The sequence below is a fragment of the Dryobates pubescens genome, chromosome 3 (assembly GCF_014839835.1).
Source record: "Dryobates pubescens isolate bDryPub1 chromosome 3, bDryPub1.pri, whole genome shotgun sequence".
NCBI classification, from domain to species: domain Eukaryota; kingdom Metazoa; phylum Chordata; class Aves; order Piciformes; family Picidae; genus Dryobates; species Dryobates pubescens.
Genome location: NC_071614.1, coordinates 4,230,880 through 4,239,532, shown reverse-complemented (window position 1 = coordinate 4,239,532; position 8,653 = coordinate 4,230,880).

The following is an 8,653-nucleotide window of genomic DNA, read 5'->3' as shown; positions in this document are numbered from 1 at the left end:
TTCTGAAATAACATCTGGGTCTGCATGTGCAGCTCAGGGGTTATATAAACAAATTCATGTTACACCACAGTGACTGTGGTAACATTTAGAAGAGGGAAAGCTCATAAATAGCAGAAGGAAAAAATGACTTGCTGTAACTCATTGAACTAATCAGTAGAAAATTGGGTCATTTGCACTTGGTTTACTCTCTCTCTGCTTTCATTTGCCTCACACTCAACTGTTTGCTCTAAATGTCCTCTCACTTGCAAAGCTCCCCACCTCCAAATAATCCTAACACATAGTGTGAGCTAATCCAGTGTTCATAGAATCAGAATAAGGCTGGAAAAGACCTCAAAGATTATCAAGCCCAACCTGTCACCCAACACCTCATGACTACTAGACCATGGCTTCAAGTGCCATGTCCAATCCCCTCTTGAACCCCTCCAGGGATGGTGACTCCACCACCTCCCTGGGCAGCACATTCCAATGGCCAATTACTCTTTCTGAGAAGAACTTTCTCCTCACCTCAAGCCTTCCCCTGGTGCAGCTTGAGACTGTGTCCTCTTGTTCTGGTGCTGGGTGCCTGGGAGAAGAGACCAGCCCCCACCTGGCTACAACCTCCCTTCAGGTAGTTGTAGAGGGCAAGAAGGTCTCCCCTGAGCCTCCTCTTTTCCAGGCTAAAAAACCCCAGCTCCCTCAGCCTCTCCTCACAGGGCTGTGCTCCAGACCCCTCCCCAGCCTCAATGCCCTTCTCTGGACACGTTCAAGAGTCTCAATGTCCTTCTTAAATTGAGGGGCCCAGGACTGGACACTAGTACAGGCTTTCCAACATGGATATCTCTCTAGTCCTGCACTGGAATACCTTGGTGCAGTCCAGAGTGCTGTAAAAAAGTTGGGTTTCAGTGACAGGGAAGCTCTAGATTTCTATATGAAAAGACAGCAGACATAGTTTTGGAAGTGTGGTGCAGTGGTGAAGGACTGAGGGTGCTTGAACCAGGCTTGAAATAGAATCATAAAATGGTCTGGACTGGAAGGGACCTCCAAAGTTCATCTGCAGTAAGCAGGGGCAACCTCAACTAGATCAGGTTGATTGATTCAGAGTCTCTTCTGTTTCAGCTGTCAGATGGTGAAGCTGTCCAGAGGTCCAGCCTGCTTCTCTTCTTCAGGCTGGACCACCCCAGCTCTCTTAGCCTGTCCTCACAGCAGAGGGCTTCCTGCCCTCAGATCTACTTTGTGGCCACCTCTCTACCTGTTCCAAGAGGTTCATGTTCTGGGTTTCTGGTTTCTCAAACTACTGAAGTAAAAACCCCTACTGGTGGAGGCAGCCTGGGTTTGGTGACAGCACACAGATCCTTCCTGGAGCTCTCTGTGGCTCAACTCATCCCCAGAGCTTTAGCACTGCATAAACATGAGTAAAGAGGCTCTTGGGGTGCCTGTGTTGGCAGAAATTAAATACCTTTCCTTTATCTTTTATCCTGAAAATGTGGTCAAAGAAACACAGAATCACAGAATGATGGAGGTTGGAGAGGACCTCTGGAGATCATCTACTCCAACCCACCTGCTAAAGCAAGGGTCACCTAGAGTAGGTTGCAAGAGAATAGGCATCAGAGAGGATGTTCCTCTGCATAGTTACTGCAGATCAGTGCAGGTTGAATAAACACATTAATCATATCAGTGCAGCACTACCTGGAGCTCTGGGGGTTCTTCACACTGTCACAGTGTCAGACACAGTGATGGTGACAGTGTCAAGAGCTTTTGTGAAAGGTGGTATTATGATCTGACAGCAAACCCCATCCTAAGGTATTCATTAACTTGTTCCAGGCGCCGGGACAGCCTGTGATTATGTCAAACAGGGGAGCAAAGGATGCTCTGCTCTCCCAGCCTGAGAGTCTGCCTGGGAAGGTTAAACACAGACAGCTTCACCCCAGAAAAGCCCAACCCTGGCTGAGAATCACCCCTGGAGGGGCACTGCCCATGCCAAACATTTGTGCCAGCGCAAGTATGAGTTCCAGTGGGTGCGAGTTGCAGCTGGGCTTACCCAAGGGATCCACTGGACCTTACAACATTTGAATGCTCCCAGCAGATGCAATGTTATCTGCAGCTCAGGCTCAGACCTGTTCTTCTGGAACGTGACTGTCCCCAAAAGCAGAAGCTGGAGTTCCCCAGGAAACAGCTGTGTGGGGAACCCCTGGGTGGCAGCTCCTGCTGTGGGAGAAACCACACTCCAGGAAGTGCTTTTAGTGCTGGGTTTGGCACTGGCAAGCTCAGTTCTCCCAAGAGAAGTGAGTCTCATGGGGGTTCTTCACCTAACACAGAAATTACCAGCCAGGGTGTTCATTAACCCTGCTTAGAACTGCTAGAAGAGCTGCTCCCTCAGGTCTGAGGACAGCCTTACTGGTGATGCAGTGTAGAGTGGGATGTTCTTGTACAATCAAAAGCTCCTGATGGCCCAGGAATCACAGAATCACCAAGGTTGGAAGAGACCTCAAAGGTCATCAAGTCCAACCTGTCACCACAGACCTCATGACTAAACCATGGCTCCAAGTGCCATGTCCAATCCCCTCTTGAACACCTCCAGGGATGGGGACTCCACCACCTCCCTGGGCAGCACATTCCAGTGGCCAACGACTTTCTCAGTGAAGCACTTTCTCCTCACCTCCAGCCTAAACTTCCCCTGGCACAGCTTGAGACTGTGTCCTCTTGTTCTGGTGCTGGATGCCTGGGAGAAGAGACCAACCCCCAGCTGGCTACAACCTCCCTTCAGGTAGTTGTAGACAGCAAGAAGGTCTCCCCTGAGCCTCCTCTTCTCCAGGCTAAACAACCCCAGCTCCCTCAGCCTCTCCTCACAGGGCTGTGCTCCAGACCCCTCCCCAGCTTTGTTGCCCTTCTCTGGACACGTTCAGGAGTCTCAATTTCCTTCTTAAACTGAGGGGCCCAGAACTGGACACAGGACTCAAGGTGTAGCCTAACCAGTGCTGAACACAGGGCACAATGACTTCCCTGCTCCTGCTGGCCACACTATTCTTGATGCATACCAGGATGCCATTGGCCTTCTTGGCCACCTGGGCACACTGCTGGCTCGTGTTCAGCCAGCTGTCAATCAGCACCCCCAGGTCCCTTTCTGTTGGGCTGCTCTCCAGCCACTCCAACCCCATCCTGTAGCTCTGCATGGGGTTGTTGTGGCCAAAGTGCAGCACCTGGCGCTTGGATTTGTTGAATGTCATCCTGTTGGACTCTGCCCATCTGTCCAGTCGGTCAAGGTCCCTCTGCAGAGCCCTTCTGCCCTCTAACAGATCAACATCTGCTCCCAACTTGGTGTCATCTGCAAATATACTGATGACTGTCTCAACCCCCTCATCCAGATCATCAATGAAGATATGAGCTGAATGCTGGGAGTAGGACCAAGCAGAGGGCCATGGGGTCATGTTCAAGCTGCAGAGCTACATGCCATGATGCCTGCATAGTAATTTCTCCAACAGTGTCCACTCTTGCTTTTTCCTGCCAAGTTTTGTGACTTTACTGGCAGTCTTTTGATTATTTTTTTATCCCCTGCAGCTTGTAAAGGGCATTGTCTGAAAAAAAACCAACCCTGAGCTTTCATCTAAAAATAAATCTGTAGCTCTTGCAGTTGTTAAAATATATATATAAAATAATAAAAAAAAAATCAAACAAAACCAGCTGAGAAGACCTGGATGCATGATAATAGTTCACAAATCAGATAAGAATGTCCAAAATGTCTCTGTTTTGCACTTGCTTCCTAGGCAGTTCCACCTCATGTTTTGGCCTGAGGCACAGAGTTGGAGAGAGGCTGACAGAGGATTTTTCAGCACTTGGGACTGACCAGGCTGCTGCTCTGAGTTGTCAGCTGTGTTTAATGAACTGGGGCATTCATTATAAATATGTTAAAGTAGGAAACAGTCTGACTGCTCCTGTTTATTTTCCTCTGTTAATGAGAAGAAAGGGCCTCATCCACAAATGATCATTGCCTGTCATACAAATTCAAAGTGGGGAAATCACTTTTTCTCTTTGCATGTGGAAAACCAGTTCACAAGTGGATGTGGAGGCTGCAGAATCAAGGCCTGCCAAGAAGGAATCCAATCTGGCTGACCAGGCAGCAGAGTGATGCCAGGTATGGTCCTCACAACATCTGAAACACTTCAAGCTGCTGAAGGGTCTCCAAAGAAAGCCAGGGTCAGGAGGCAGTATGAGCGGCCAGCTCCTGTCCCTGTGGGCTAGCACCTGCCCTGCCCTTTCCTCATTAGCTTCTCATTAAAAAAAAAAAAAAAAAAAAGAAAGAGAGAAAGAGAGAAGGAAAGAGAGAAGGAAAGAGAGAAAGAGAGAGAGAAAGAGAGAAAGAGAGAAAGAGAGAGAGAGAGAAAGAGAGAGAGAAAGAGAGAAAGAGAGAAAGGAAGGAAGAAAGGAAGAAAGGATGAAAGGAAGAAAGGAAGGAAGAAAGGAAGAAAGAAAGGAAGGAAGAAAGGAAGGAAGGAAGGAAGGAAGGAAGGAAGGAAGGAAGGAAGGAAGGAAGGAAGGAAGGAAGGAAGGAAGGAAGGAAGGAAGGAAGGAAGGAAGGAAGGAAGGAAGGAAGGAAGGAAGGAAGGAAGGAAGGAAGGAAGGAAGGAAGGAAAGGTCAGAATGGGTCAGTGGCCTGAGGAGGTGACATTTAACTGCTGGGGTGTGATAACTTTTGTTTTCTGGTGGTAGAAGAGCAGTGCTGCAGCCTGCTGCTTGCACGGCATTTGCCCATTGAGGTTAACACAAAGAGCTGTGAACACTCAGCCTAGTAAGGGTATGCAGTAGGAGTTTTGAAGTCAGGACTTCTTGCTGCTGCCTGGTTATTCTAGCTGAATGCCCACTTGGTACAATGGGTGGCACAAGCCTCACATTCCCTCCTTGCAGCAGAGGGGACTTTCCCAGTTTTCTGTTATATCATCTTCCTACCAGGGCAACCTAGATTCCAACCCCCAAATCAGTGTCCAGCCATGCAGGAAGAGTCACTGCAGTCTGGTCTGCATAAGCAAGTCCTGTAGCAGCCTGGGAAGGCAGCTCCAGGTGAAAACAGCTGGTGCAGAGGCCCCATGCAGCACATATCACTGGGGGGGGTTATCTCAGACCAGCTCTGATCAATCCTGTTGGTGGTGGAAGTGATCTCCTGGCTAAGGTTCCCCTTGCAGGAATCCAGCTTGCACGCTGCAGGACTGCAGTGCAGTGTGAGCCACAGGACCCACAACAATCATTTCAAAAGAAATGTGTCCTGGATCTAAATTAAACTGGAGATACCTGGAGATAATGGGTGCCTTACCCAGGGACTCAACCCCAGCTCAGCATCCTGATTCTCTCTAGCTGGAACAACTGGAGGGCTAACTCGACCTAAAAGAAAAATCACAATCACTGCCAGCCATATGTGCTGCTTCTCCTTATTTCCATGTCTGTCTGTCTCTGCAGACAGCAAGCTGAGTGCTTCTACTTTGCATGCCAATATCATTTCACTTTGCCTTCACTTAAAATTCATTTCAGTTTGCTCTGAGTGGTTTCAGGCTGGCTGGCAAACCACCAGCGTCTCGTTCTGTGGGGAACAGAGTCCCAGCTGGGACTGTGAGAGCAGGGCAAGGTCCCTGTCAGTGTGGGGCACACAGGGCTGTTCCTCCACCCAGCTGGAAGGGCTGGTTTGAAGCAGCAAAGGGCAGCAGGAAACTGGAGTGGACAGGGACACAGCACAGGACAGGGAACACCCAAATCCTGGCTGCCTCTCCACAATGGTCACTCTTTCCCTTCCATGGTGTTTTCTGTGGCCTGCAACTGTGCCACCTCACGTGAGAGCTGCAGATGTGCACCAGCCTTACAGGTGTTGGCTGAGAGATTCACCTAGCAATCAACATTATTCTGTTAATTATATAGCTACCTTGGGGGTTCCTAAAGTGTCAGATGCTGCTGTGTAAACACCACAGCTATCTAAAGAGGTTATCTCACACCCTACCTCCACCTCTTTCCAATTCTTCTCAGTCTGGTGAGCCAGGGAGTGCACACGGATGCTGTCCATCCTTACACCCACAGCTGCTCTGGACAGTGCAGCTCTGGAGCTGGGATGCTGGGTGTAGCTCAGGAAAGAAGTGATGCAACTCAGGCAGAGAAATTAATGAAGAGGTAGCAAGTAGGGCAAGGGTGTTTGGAAATCAGCATGAATTCTTGTTGTATAGCAAGCTGATCGTGCAGCCAGGTTGAGCGGTACAGAATGGGTGGGCAATGCTAGAGCTGGGAGAAGCCAGGCACGCAGCCAGCCCCACACAATGTCTGTGTTTGTGTGGCTGGTGGCAAGCACAACCCTCACCCTCTTCGGAGAGTGCTGTACATGTGAGCAGGGCCGGCCAGATGGCAAACATCCGGAGAGGCAGGAGGAGAGAGCCAAGCGCTGTGACCCACGGGGTCTGGCCACAGGCGGACACGTGCAGCTCACAGCCCTGGTGTGAGCCCAGGAGACAATGCTGGCAGAGGCAGAGCCCAGCTCCACAGCCTCCTCTGCCCAGCTGGAAAATCAGGATGAGGTTCCGGATCGATCTCATCAGGAGCGGTCAGGCACTGGGACAGGCTGCTCAGGGAAGTGGTGGAGTCACCGTTCCTGGAGGCTCAAAACACGTGTAGAGGTGGCACTTTGGGGCATGATTGAGTGGCCACGGTGGTGTTGGGTTGATGGGTGGACTCAGTGATCTTGGAGGTCTTTTCCAACCTGGATGATTCTATGGTTCTCAGGTTGCAGCAGTCTGGAGGGAATGGCACGTCTGGATGTAGCTGAGCTGCTCTTGGTGCAGGGCACACAGAAGGGCTGCTGGAAATAAAGCTGACTTACAGTGCTTTCACAGCTCATTAGCTCTGGGGCTAATTAGAGACTGGATCATCCTGCAGATTATATCAGAAAAAAAATTCCAAACCCAGAAAACACAAGGAATGCAAATATGCTCCTGCTCCTCCTCCCATTTCCTCTGCTTGTCAGTCTCCACGGGCAGCCACAGGATAAGGTATCCCAGAGCTGCTGAATGCCAGCGTGGAACAGGGAGGGGGAACTTTTATGGAGCTGTTTTCTCAGTTGCTACTACTTCCAAAAATTGAATTCCATGAAACTAAGACAAGAGTGGCTGGAAGAAAAGAAAACTTCCCCCTACCCTGCGCTACATCCAGTCTGCATTTCACTAAATTTCTTGCTGCTTTGCAGAACTTTTTGCCTTTTTTTCCCCTTTCAAGGCAAGATGTGGAAGCAGGCAGCAACATGGGACTTGTGCCTGTGTCCTCCTCCCTGTTCTCTCTTGCCTAGACTCAGGAGACACGTGGGCAAGGGTGAGCTTGGTACTTACCTGACACTTCAGGCTCAAGCCACAAGTCTGTGTGCAACATGCTTTCTGAGTGGCTTCTCTGTTTGATAAACAGGGCCAATGTTTTAGCTTATGTCTTTAAGTTTCATTTTCACCTGATATAAGCCCAAATAAGAGAAGCCTGAAACCTGTTGGGGCATCTTGAGGAGCTCACCTCAGCCTTTGATGGTCAGGTGTGGAGTGCAGCAGGGGAGAGGCTGAGGTGCATGCTTTAACTGAATATGAAGTCTCCTTCCCAGGAGACATTCCAAACCCACATGGATGCAATCCTGGGCAACCTGCTCTTGGTGACTCTGCTTTAGCAGTAAGGTTGGACTAGATGAGCTCCAGAAATCACTTACCAGGCCCTGCCAGTCTGCAGTGATGATGATGATGATTCCAAACCCTTAACTGGGTCCAAGTGAACCCAGGTAGCTCAGAAAAGTTAATTTGGTTTACACCAATGGACAAACCTGTGTGGACAAACTGGTGTGTGCTTTTGATGCCAGCTATTGATATGGTGTTGGAGTTCCACCTTACTCCAGGAGCAACAAGGCCTAACACAAATACTGGGATTTGGGGTTTGGGCTGTGGCATATTTTAACATCTTCTGTGCAGCAGCTCTTTAGCCCAAGCTGGGGTGTGTATATTTGTCAAGGGTTGGCAGAAGGGTGCTTTGTAAAGACAGGAGGTTCTGCCAGCCTGGTGTGATATAATGGGTGGTTAGGGACTTGTCAGTTCATGTTTCCAATTACTGTTATTACTATTATTTTAAAACTGGGGGTGTTTCTAAAATTGCTTTCTATCAGATAATAAGTGTACTCATTCTTCAGTTACAGTAATTAGCATTCTGAGTTTGATTCTGCCACCTCCATGCCTCCAGGAGCTGGGGCTGCTTACCACATACACAAAGCTCTTAGCTCTCTCCCATAAATAGATTACAACCTCCTAGTTTTAACTCTTGATGTGCCAACAACCATCCTTCCTGCCTATGGCTTTTCTGTGGCTCACTCCTGTTGTTTGTTCAGAGTCTCTCTTATTGCCCCAAATGAAAATATAGTCACCTTGGGGACACCTCTGACCACTGCCAGCAGAGACCAAATGGCCAAATCTGAGCTCAGGGCAGAGCCAGGTCTATGATGGCTGCCTGGGTGTGTTTGCACCACAGGCCATCTCGCTCTGACTGCAAGATAAAGCATTGGAACAGGCTGCCCAGGGAGGTGGTAGAGTCCCATCCCTGGAGCTGTTCAAAACCTGTGCAGACAGGGCACTTTGGGACATGGTTTAATGGCCATGGTGCTGTTGGCTCAATGGTTTGACTCAATGATCTT